This window comes from Amphiprion ocellaris, chromosome 3, assembly GCF_022539595.1.
Source record: "Amphiprion ocellaris isolate individual 3 ecotype Okinawa chromosome 3, ASM2253959v1, whole genome shotgun sequence".
Lineage (NCBI taxonomy): Eukaryota > Metazoa > Chordata > Actinopteri > Pomacentridae > Amphiprion > Amphiprion ocellaris.
Window position 1 is genome coordinate 15,939,793 of NC_072768.1, and position 12,681 is coordinate 15,952,473.

At 37.7% G+C, this 12,681-nt stretch overlaps 1 long non-coding RNA gene across 1 annotated transcript; it reads right to left on the reverse strand.

Moving 5' to 3' along the window:
• Positions 1-7,445: 7,445 nt before the first annotated feature.
• Positions 7,446-12,448, reverse strand: LOC129348199 (uncharacterized). Its single transcript, XR_008600671.1, has 3 exons — positions 12,274-12,448; positions 11,270-11,370; positions 7,446-9,448 (listed from the first exon to the last, which is right to left on the reverse strand). It is a non-coding gene; the product is annotated as an uncharacterized LOC129348199 (long non-coding RNA).
• Positions 12,449-12,681: the final 233 nt, after the last annotated feature.

Genomic DNA, 12,681 nt, shown 5'->3' on the forward strand with positions numbered 1-12,681 from the left:
ATAGTATAGCATGTCGCTCTAAAAACATCATAGTATAGCATGTGGCTCAAAAAACGTCATCGTGTAGCATGTCGCTCTAAAGGTGTCATAGTTTAGCATGTCGCTCTAAAAACGTCATAGAAAAGCCTTTAGTCCACAAAACTTTGCTTTGTCCCGGCTGTCTGATGTAGGTGAGGAGCAACACAAAAACAGTCCAAACGCTGGTTTCCAGAGGGTTAGACGAGTATTTATTTGAAAGAGTAAGTTTACAACAACACATGTGAGGGGGTTAAAAGCAAATGGGTGTTAGTAAAATAAAAATGAATCAACAGAACTAAAAGTGAACTTCATGTTGACATTGATGGGCATTCCAACCAGGAACAAAGTAAAAGATAATCAATACAAAAAACTCTTCCTGTTCACCTCTTAAAACCCAAAAACACACCACAGTAGCACCCTAAACTAAAACTACCAATGGGTTCCCTGTTTTCCTTTCTGAACAATTCAAAGGTCCCTCTCTATCTCCCCATATATCCACCAACCACTGGAACACATCTCCAAAGTTCTGCCGGTCCAGCTCAGCTTCCCTTCAGAAGAAGTTCCACCAGATGAAGGAGCCTTTTGAGAGGCAGCTGGCACGTGATTGGACTGTACTTTGGTCTGTTCCAATCCAGCTTCAGCTCCAGAGACGGCAGGCGGGACGAGTCAACGGAAGCCGGGTGGACGAAGGCATGCAGCTGAGTACAATCCAGAAAACAACAGAGGAGGAGTGCAGTGGCCCAGGGCCAGAACAAGCAGAGTATGTCTCTTAGAAAACATCATAGTATAGCCTTTGGTATGAAAAAACGCCATCATATACATCATATATTGTACAAATAACAAGTCAAAGGAAAGAGACATACATTGTAGAATTGTAGTAATTGTGGGCTGACTGATTTACTGATTATCACTATTTTTTACTGATTTACGGTAATAAATACATTTTAAAATGGCGCTACTTTGGCTCTGTACCTTTATCTGCCTGTGGTCGCTCTGTCTTCTGGAGTGATTTGATTGGTTATTTGTCCTCCTTTAACTTAACATCTGTAAACAAAACAAAACATATCAAGAAAGTTTTCTGTTAGAGTTTGTGTTCTTCAAAGTTTAACTCCAAGATTTTAAATACTTTCATTTACTGCAAATGAATATCTACTCCAAATGTCTCACTAATAATCATCATCGGCCTTAAAAACCCACAAAACACCCCTTTATACTCCGTCACACTTAGTACAGTCCGGTTCCCCCTTCTATAAATCTGATTGGAATCTTCCACTTCCTGTTTGTCAAAGTGGCCTTCTACCTGGACAGGTTTTGTTGGAGCTCATGCAACAAACATTTTGGGTAACTGCACTTTAATATGGATGGATGACACTGAATTAGAGTCTGTTTTAATGAGACTGAGTTAAGATGTGTAGCTGTCATTAAATAGGAAATTATTTCTCAGAATTCACAGAGAAAAGTCTGAAATGTTTGCTAGGTTAGCGTCCCACATGTTCTTTGGCTCAGCTAAAGCTAACTCTCTCCAACTTCTGGATCTCTTGAGTTGCTTGTTGTTAAAATATCTTGCTAGAGGTGCTGAAGCTCAGAAAGTCTGAGATGTTTGTTCAAAATAAGCTCATTCTCAATTCTTATCTGAACCGTCCTTTTGTTTGAACTTTCCCTAAACTTAGGAGTTAATGACAGAGCAGCACATCCAGACTCAGTCTCATTTATGTAGAGATTAAACTTCAGTGTCATTCATTGATGTTAAAGTGCAGTTTTTCAAAAGTTTGTTGCACATGCTCCCGACCAAAGCAGTCCAGGTGGAAGACGATGTGAAGAGAAAGCTCCAGAGGATGAATGTCACACATTTACATTGGAAATTAATGTCCTTTAATTAGACATTGTCATGCAAAAGTTGGATTTCCCTTTGTTGAGTGCTTTTTTGATGTTGGTTTCTAAATGTTTTCTGACACTCGGCCCCAAAGATTAAAACCTTCTACAGCTCACAAGCTGCAACAATTCACTCATTATCAACTATCTTTCTGACTAAACTAAGATAAAAAGTGAAAAACTGCCTGATTCCTGCATCATGAATGTAAATCTTTTTGGTTTTTATGACAGTAAACTGAATATATTTGGGTTTGACATTTTATAAACCAAAAGAAGAAATGAATTACTGGAGAAAACAATCAACAGATTAATGGACAAAGAAAATGTGTTTTCCAACATATATGGCTGAATTACTCCAACATTACAAGATACATACAATTTAAATTCTATTTTGTTTATATAATGCCAGTTACAGGTCAAATTGTCTCAAGACACTTTATTTTTTTGTCATACTTAAAATATGACAAAGTAAGAAATTTAAAGCTCTTGACTAACCCAATTTATTATTTGGTTTTTAAGAGATTAATTGACAATTAAAATAACTTTCCCCACTAAAAATAATAAACATGAGGTCAAATAGAAGGAACAGTTTTAAATTCTGCAGTCCCACAATGACAAGAATAAAGTTTGTCAACAAAAAGTAAATCTGCTGGTGGATTCCATTAAACTCCTAATAAATGATAATAAAGTGTGATACTAAAGGTTTGTGGTGCTAAAAATGTCCAAGTAAAGATATGAAGTTGAACATGTGGATGGAGGTTGGTAAAAGTTGACCTCCCTTCATTTCGCGACTCCATGGATTTTATGGCTGGTGGTGAAAGACCTGCTCTTCTAGTGGTCTTCCTTCTAGTCACTGTAAAAAGTCAGTCCATCCTGGCTGACTTCAACATCTCTTCATGACAACTTGTTCTGCCTCCGACCTGGTGGAAACTCCAGAAACTCGGGAAAACCCGTGGAGACTCGAAGAACTCGTGGAGACTCGAAAAACTCGTCGGGCGGGGGAAGGTGTGGTGGGCGGTGGGGGAAGGTGGGGGAGTAGAGGGGGGAGGCCGCCACCCACCTCCCCGCCTACTCTCCGCCCTGACTCCACCCAGACTCCGCCTTGGCCCTGCCCATGTGGTCACTTCAGAAACTACGATGCCAAAGGGACGACGAAATTATTTCTTTATATCTGATCTGTAGCTCAGTGAGTTAAGGACTTGCCTATGGAGCTGCAGGTCGCTGGTTCAAGACCAGACCCTTCTTAAGTTTTTTGAAAATCCTGACAAAGACCAAGAAAGAAAAAGGCCGGTGGTGGGTCTTGAACCTGCGACCTTCCACTTGGTAGTCCGTCTTCTTACTCCCTGAGCTATCCGCTCAGATACTAATTCTTCTCGTTTTTGCACATTTATCATCTATTTTTTGTCGTTTTCGAGTTTTTTTTTTATTCGAGTCTCGACTCGACTGTTTTTCTCAGGAGGTTGGGCTTCAGCCTTTGTGCTGGAGGGTGGAACCCTCAGTTCCAAGACTTTCCAAAGCCTCCACACCTCCCGAGTCCTCAGGACCTGAGCTTTCACACAGTCTGAGGGCTGAAATTTTCTAAGTCCCACAGTAGTTCTCTGTTAGTTTGAACCTTCAGACAGTCCAAGGACTGAAATCCTCTAAGTTCCTGAGTAGTTCTCTGTTAGTTTGAACCTTCAGACAGTCCAAGGACTGAAATCCTCTAAGTTCCTGAGTAGTTCTCTGTTAGTTTGAACCTTTAGACAGTCCAAGGACTGAAATCTTATAAGTTTCTCAGTACTTCTCTGTTAGTTTGAACTTTCTGGTTAACAGAAGCCTTAAAACTTGTGACCATGAGTCTTGATTTCACATTTCGACCATCCATCTGAGTTCTTCTCAGAACTTCACCTGTGGGTTTTCTAGAAATCCTTAACAAACTTTGATTCTCTTCACTGAACAGTAAAGTTTGTGGAGATCAGAAGGTAACATTAGTCTGATCGATGCCTTCAACTACTAGTAGACTTTATCTGGAAAGCAGTTTTCTGAAATGAGTTCTTAGTAAATCTGTCCACAATCAAACCAAGAACATAGAAAGAGGAAATGTTTGAAGAAACAACTTGATGTTTTCATTTCAGACTAGAAAACGCTTTAAGACCTTTCTCTGTTTTTGTTCTTTTTCGTCCTTTTTTTGTCTCTTCTGTTTAATTTGATCTTCTAAAGTTTAACTGGTGTCTTTTCAAATGTTTTGTTTTTAGTTAGATTCTTCTTAAATGTTTAGTTTTGCTCTTTTCTCACCTTTTATTCTTTTCTAATGTCTGATTTGATTTTGAAATATTTTGTCTTTTTAATGTTTATTTGTTGTTTTTTCAAATGTTTTATTGGCTTGTTTGAAAAATTCCTTTTTCTTTCCCAATGTTTAATTTTTTGATTAAATCTTTAAGGTTTTTCTTTTTAAATGTTTTACCACCTTTTAATGTTTCATTTTCTTTTTAAATGCTTCATTGTATTTTCTGTTTAATTCCAATTTAAAGTTTTATTGTCTTTAAGATTTAATTTTCGAATTAAATATTTAATTTGTAATTAAATGATTTGTCTTTTTAAAGGTTTAATAATCACTTAAATGTTTTGTATTTTTTAAAAATGTTTAATATTCTTCTTGTTTAATTGTATTTTTTAAATGTTTAATGATCTAAAATATTTCATCTTTAATGTTTAATACTTTTGTTTAAAAACATTTGTTTAATTTCATAATTGCATGTTTTGTATCTTCCATTTAATTTTCTAATTAAATATTTTGTCTCTTTAATATAATTTAATTGTATTTAATGTTTAATTTTCTTGTTAAAAGTTTTATTGTATTAAATGTTTTTTCCTTTGATTTAATTGCTTTTTTAAATGCAATTTATTTCTTTAATCTTATTTTGTCAAGATTTTAACCCCAACCTTAAAAATGAAATAAACCCTTAAATCACAATGAAAATACTTCCGTTGTCACAATCATGAGTTAGTCAATTATTCACTTTATCAATTCAACTTTATTTGTTTAGCACCTTTCACACAGATGACAGAACTAAACAAGCAAAGAGAAAAAACTACGCTAAAACTATGATTAAAACTCAAACACATATTTTTTAAAAAAAGATTTAACATGGTAATAAAGTATGTTGTGTCCAGGGGATGGAGGGAGTTTATTGAAGTCTTCTTGGGCTCACATGGGAAATCATTTAAAATATAAACTTGATATTCAGTCTAAGGAAACTGCAGAGCGACAGAAGAACCAACAATATCTCCTGTTTTCTCCTTTAATGAGTCGACTCTTCTTGTGCTTTCAGACCAATGAACTACAGACTCTTCACAACCTGCTCAAACTCTTGGTACAGGACCTCACCACACGGGTCAAGAAGGTTTCTGTCTCATTTCTACTCTGAAGCTCACCTTCTCCTGCTCAAACTGCTGACAAATGTTTCTGGTGCTCTAAAGTCTGGTCTCCAGAACTTCCTAAAAACTCTGAGTCTCTTCTGCTGCAGGTTGCTTTGTAGAACTGTTGCAGAAAACCTCACTAAACCACATGGAGGGGCCTCAAGATAGTCGTCCAAATGAAACCGTACAAAAACCAAACTAGCACAACCCAAACGCTAAAGTCTCCTGCAGCCTACCAGAGAACCTCTGAGAACAGAGAATCAGGACAGGAACTCTTACCTTCTGGACAACCAGCATTGGTTCTCAAACAAGAATACAGAATGTGTCTGACCAAAAACCTCTGAAGACTCACTACAGCCAAGATAAAGACACAACTCAGCTGCACCAAACCCACTAATCAGTGCACACATTAGCACCATGTGCTAACTGTGGCTAAAGAACCACATTTACCAAGACAGCTATCCAGTACAAAGCCCTAAAACACACCAAGAAACACATTAAAGCCTATTTTACTGCTGGAAGCTGCAAGCCAACGCCTAAAGAACAAACTAAAGCAATGGAGCCAAACCCGGTTCTGTGGTGAAGAGAAGCAGAGGAAATGTTTGTCTGCAGCTAAATAAAGCAGGAAGACACTGAGCTGCTCAGGTGTTCCTGATAAAACCAAGCAGCGACCTGGACAGCCAATAGGAACACAGCTTACTGGAAGTCCAGAGGGCTGGGTTAGTGAAGGAAATTTAGTTTAAAGTTGAAGCAGAAAGTTAACAAAGAAAGTTGAAAACCACCTTCTGATACCTGAAATCTCTGAGTTTTCACACAAAGAACACCTGAACATTTCAAACTGGTTCCATAGTAGAACTATCATTGTAAAAACATCATAGTATGGTGTGTTGCTCAAAAAACATTAGGACCCAGCTGTCTAGGGTCGCCGAGGAGCAACACAAAAACAGGACAAACGCTGGTTTCCAGGGGGTTAGGCAGGTATTTATTTGAAAGAGTAAGTTTACAACAGCACAACATGTGAGCAGAAAAATCACAAAGTCTGTCTTTAGTTCAGCTGAAAATATTAGTTTTTGTCTTTTTTATTGACCAAACTTTTCAGGAAGTAGATGAATAATAATTCAAGCTCTCATGTAGAAGTCCAACTTATTTTGGATCCTTGTGGAGAGTTTAATCTTAGAGTTTGTAAAGCTGTTGAGTTTTTAGAGTCACATGGATTGTTTTGACATTTAATAACCGAGTCCTGAAATAAAATTACAGCTGTGGCTTTCTGTCATTTAGTCTGGACTAAACAAATAACAGCAGCATAAATCTCAAACATCATTATGAGGAGTCTGGGTTGAGGTTTCTCACTTGATAATGATCAAAACATGGAATTTAGGTTGGTTGGTATATTCCCAGAAGAACCCTTGAACGTCAGGCTTAATGGTATATTCTACCCAAAATACTTGTACATATACCAAGAAGTCAGTGTAAAGGAAATGTAGCCCTAAAAGGAATGTTTAAAGTAATATTTAAATGATTACTTTCATTATTTAATAATCTGTTATCAGTCAGAACCCTGGCAAACTTATTTTCATCAGTTTTTTTTAGTGGAAGTCACAAATAAAGGAGCTCTTGGTTTTTCCCAGCGTTGCTGAGTCCAAAGCTGCTGTTTCAACACAGATACGTTCACATGCATCCACAAACCTCTCAGCACTCAAACACTCACAGACAGGAGGCCGGCTGGGCCGAGGCTCGGCGGCGTCCTCAGACCCACGAGTCGGGGAACTTGTTGGTCTGGTTTGAAGGCCTCCGTGTGGTCCAGTAGAAGTCCACGTAGTCGGTGTTGGCTTTGAACCGCAGCGACTGGCCTCTATCAGGTGGACCGGCTCGTCCTCGTAGGACTCCTCCTGTAACCTTGAGGGAACCACAGGAACATTCAGTAGCTGTTGGAGTTCTTCCTGTCAGGCTCGTGGTAGAACGGCTCTGAAGTATCTTGTACTTGTCTTATCTGGAACAATCTAACAGCCCAAACTGTTAACAGCGGTGTAAAGAAGCAAACACACAGGCATAGATTAGGACTCAAACTAGATTTATTTTAGAAAACAAATCAGCTTAGAGGCATTCGTTCACACATGTGGCTGAATAGGAGGCCGTCCAATCAGATTTGAGGTCTTCACTCTGGAGGTTGGTTGTTCGGTGAGACTCTCCATCAGCTGACGTGGATGTTTGATGGTCTTCCTCTCTAGTGCCAGATGATTCATCCATGAATTCAGCAGCTACAGACTGAAATGAAGCTCATGCTGCCGTTACTGAATTCTTGTTCCAGATCAAATGTTCAGAGCTCACCTTGAATGCAGCCGTCTGCTGTCTGATCGTTTTTCTCATTGTAGTTTTCAATAAAGTCTTTTTCCTCACGTCAGGATGTGGTGAGACTCTTTCTCAGTCTCTGCAGACGTCCCTCATTGTGCATCTCCAGAGAAGAAACAGAAAAACTGATCACTGCTTCAGCATCACAAACATTCTCCAGCATTGAGAGTTTTAGGAATTAATTCATTGTGTTGTGAACTTTGAAGGAGCAGAAACTTTACAGCTGCTAAAGATATGAGCTCCAATTCTGGATGTTTTAGGAAATGAAGTTCATCAAATGAACACTTGATGATTGCTGATAACTCTCATTAAATTACTGAAGAAATCTAACATAAAAACCTGTAAACTCTCAGGCAGCTTTTGTTAAAGTTTGTCTATAATTCTATCATCATGTTCTGGAACCAGGACTCTGCAGAAGTTCCTTCAATCAGATACTTGTGTGTTTCTATTTAAGGCCTCAGGTTTGAACGTACAGCAGAGGATTAGAAAGGAGTGATTTTAATATTTAAATCAGTCCAGTAAATGTTTGGAGTAAAAATGATTAAAATGTTGATTTAGATAGATTTGTGTCAAATAATATTGTAGAGTCTCACTTAAATATATCCAAATGAGTACAGTGTATTTACATTTTATAGAATATTTGATTTCTTAATCTCAATACTGTAGGGTCTGACCCTAAATATTATAATAATGATGTCAGTTTAAATAATATTTTAGTGCAGAGTCATAAACTTTAATCAGCTAAACTTGCATAATAAATATCACTGTACAATCTTAACCTGAACATTCATATTATTGAGGTAAATTTACATAAATCATGATATTCTAGAGTCTTAACTGGAATATTTCTAACATTAATCTTTTTGTATTGTGCTGATAAACAACAATAACCCGACTTTCAGATAATATTTGTTGTCTGTGATTGTGAGACTAAATTCCTCCACATTCTGGAACTGGACTGCATTTCCCAAAATAAAAACATGGACAGAATTTAACACTCATGTATCCATGGCAACGCTAACGTTTGTGCTTCTTACCAAAGTTCACAACACAAGTAAAGATTTTAATGTAAAACTTCAGGGATGACTGCTGACCATAAGTATTCTGATCAATACTTCATGATCAATATCAGGACACATGTTACAACTCCAGCTGTTGCATTAGACTGCAGTTATTCACAGAGAAATTAAAACATCACATTCCTCATAAAAACTAGATGGGACTTTTATTAAATAAAGTGTTGGTGAATAAACAGTGTAAAAAGTGCAAAGCAGCTCCATTAAATCAGGAGATGTGAGACTTCCACAGCATGGATCACCATCTGCTGTGTTGATTCATAGCTGAATGTCAGAATGAACTGAGATAGAAAAGCTGCTTTGAGCTGCAACATTACGGTCTGACAATCCAACACCATCACAGTTTTCATCTGGTTGTTTTGCTTCAACATGCTGTGAAGTTCAGTTTTTACTTGAATCAATACAGAGATTCTATTTCCAACCAACACTGGAATAAAAATTAGAATGTTATGAGGTTATTATTGCAACTAAATCCTTTCAGATGGAAGGATTTACTTCTAAGTTCTAATTCAAGTTTCAGTTGGAGCACATTGCATTCACAAAGAAAAACAGCAAAACCTTCACAGCAACATTTAATAAACCTAAAGCTTCCCTGTTGGCTCATTGGTGGAGTTTGTTACTGAGCATCTGAACCTTAAATCCAGTGAGACGACCATCTTCAGTCGAGGCAAGTCAGAGAACTTCAAGACCTTCCATCAGCTGGACCAGATGTGGCATCATCTCCCTCTGAACATCTGGATGACAGGAGAAAAGACAGAAATCAAACACAGATCACAGAAATACAATTTATTCACTTTCATCATTTTATAAAAGTAGCATGAACTTTATTAAAACTTGACATCAGTAATGAAAGTAAATGTTTTTATCTCATGTTGAAGCTAAATTTAAAGTCAATTTTAATGACAGTTTATCCTGAGAGGAGTGAGAATGGAGCTTTTCTTTCCTTTTCAGAATATTCCCTCAAAATATTCTGTTTATTATTGGCTTTAGAAGCATTTTTCTTTACTTATTTATTTTTAGATACCTCAGACTGATGCACTTTGCTGGTTTGCAGATAATTTCATGTACAATGACAATAAAGATCTTCTATTATAACATATTTTGCTAAAACAAGAACTGCAAACCTTCTCAACCATCTCTCAGGCTGCAAAATTCCAACTGCGACCAAGAATTATCTGATGTAGTTATTATTAAAATCTTTACTGAACCAGCCCTGGAATTAATAAAAATCTGTATATGAATATGATTTTCTCTGATGGGACCACTATGGAAGCTGTAGTAACAATTAACTATCCTTTGAAGGGAAAGATTAGGTCTTCTTCAGGTGGATAAAAAAAAAATACATACAATAAAGTAAATCTCTTCTGCACTGCACACATACTACACTTTTGTATAACTCTGGATGTCAGAGTAAAGGCAGACAGATCCACCAATCAGCCACAACATTCTGACCACTAACAGCTGAAGAGAACAACATCCGTCATCTTGTTCTAATGTAACGTTCTGCTGGGAAACCTTGACGTTCATGTGGATGTTTGACATGTACCACCACCTAAACACTGCAGGACAAACAACCCCCTAGTCTCCATGGCAACAGCAGTCCTTGATGCCAGCTGCCTCCCTCAGCAGGACAAATTAAACTGCTCAGGAGTGGTCCGAGGAACACGACAGAGCTAAGCTGTTCACCTGGGTTCCACACTCCCCACATCCAGATCTGATTGAGCATCTGTGGGATGGTCCAGGATCAGCCTGGTCTAGGTAGGACCCACCCTGCAACCCACAGGACCCACAGAATCCAGAGGACATCCCCAGAGGTTCTGATGAACCACTGGGTCAGAGGAGTTTTAGCAGCATAAAGGGACCAACACAGTATTAGTCAGATGGTCAGAATGTTATACTGTTATATTGTCATGCTGATTATATGATCAGTAAATGTTACCATCAATTATAACGTCCACATTGATCAGGAAAAAAAAACCTATGAGTTCATTCAGAAACTGTGGGGTTAAACCTAAAAACACAGACCTCAACAGCAGTTTGTTTCAAAGCAGAACACCAGCTGGTTTTCACTAAAGAAGCTTTCAAAGCAACAATTAAATGACAGTTTTGTTCTCATTAAGTTCAGAGTCAGCCAAAAATAATGTACACACATCAGGAAAAGAAAAACTTTTATAAATATTTCATTTGTATAAGTACTTCTGCACATATAGATTCCTCTTTCAAAGTTTGATCAAATCACGATAACTCTGTGTCCTGTTGTACGATGTTTTCCCAACAGATAGCATTACCCTCATGAATGGAGCATCAACAAGTGACGTCTACAACACAACAGAAATGTCTGGAAGCCAGTGGCCACCACTTTGAGCACCTCTTGTAATTGTAGAGGCCAAAGATAACTTTTATTAATCTCGTGATGTCTGAATAAATTTGGTATTGAAATATTTATGTAAGTTTTTCTTTTCCTGATGTGTGTAAACATTATTTTGGCTGACTCTGTATGATGGGTTTCTGACAGGTCACCAGGCAACACCTTTTAATGATAATGACAAACATACCTGCATTCTACAGGAGTGATTTTCCTCATGTGCAGGTAAAGATGTGTGAGGAGCTTAGAGATGACAGGAGCAGGAGTCATCCTCACTAATTCAGCTTCCACCTAGAAACAGAAAGACCACAAACAAACACACTGATATACTCTCAAACGTTCAACCTCATAGCCTCAAATTATCTGTTTAGGAAGCGTTATGTTTCTAAATTCTGCTGAAAGCATTGACAGACATTCTCTTACAAGGTTGTGTAAAAAGCAGCCTGTCCTCTGAGCTACTGAGAAATTTTCCTGAACAAAGTTTCTACGTGTAAATCGGCTCAACAGAAACTAAAGCCTCAGTCACAGATAACAGGTATCGCAAATTATAAACAACTTTCTTTGTTAACTCAGACTTTCTGCTTCAACTTCACATAAAAAGGGGAGTTTAACTCGTCAGGTGACTGAAAATGAACGGCTTGTGCAGTTCTAGATCCAAAAGTAGGATGTTTCAACTCATGTTTTACTACAAATACATGCAGTAATAAATAAATACAGTGGCTGGTTGTTAGTTTATTCACTATTAATGTCATTTTATATACTGGATTGAACTTGAGCAGTGGAAGAGAGAAGAAATTTAATGAAATTATGGAGATTCAGAGAGGTAATGTTGCGCAATGTTAAGTTAAGCGCGGTTTAATTCAAACAAGCTGAATGTTAAACTTCAATGCAGCTCAACGGGTTTCAGTTAACCTTAAAGTAAAATAACTTTTTTAAAAGCTAAAATACACAGCAGAGAAATACAGGTTGAGAAGTTCATTCTAATAATGACGGACAGCTGCTGCAGCAACTAACACAGGTGTTCAGCGGCAAGTTAGCCACCTGTGTTGATTAGCCCGCTAGCTAACTTAGCCGCTTAGCTAGCTAACGCGTCCGGACCAACTGCTCAAACACGAAAAAACACAACTCTTCACAAGTCGCTGACTTAACGTACAACAAAATAACGCTACAGGTTCGAAGTATTTATCTTCTTACCGTGTTTTACTCCAAAACAAGGTCAACAGCAGCCAGAGACGATACCAGACGTGCCGACCATAGATATACAGAGACTAGATACGCTAGCGCGCTGTCTTCTATATTATCTATGGTCTGACCAATCGCTGCTCTCTGGCTCCGCCCTCTGAGAATCTTGTTGTCGTTTGGCTCCACACTTGCTGATGACCACTTCCGGTCTCAGAAAATGAAAAAACGGACCATTTTTCGTTTGTCTCTTACTGGTTTTACTTTCTTGTTATTCTAAATATAAAACGAAAATCAAAGCATTTAAAAAAAAAATCGAATATCCCTTTTTGATCATGAAAAGGAAAAACGCCTTGTATTTCAATTTTAATTTTTGTATTTTAAAACGAAAATCAAATAACCACTCGTTTTTTGTTTTTCAAT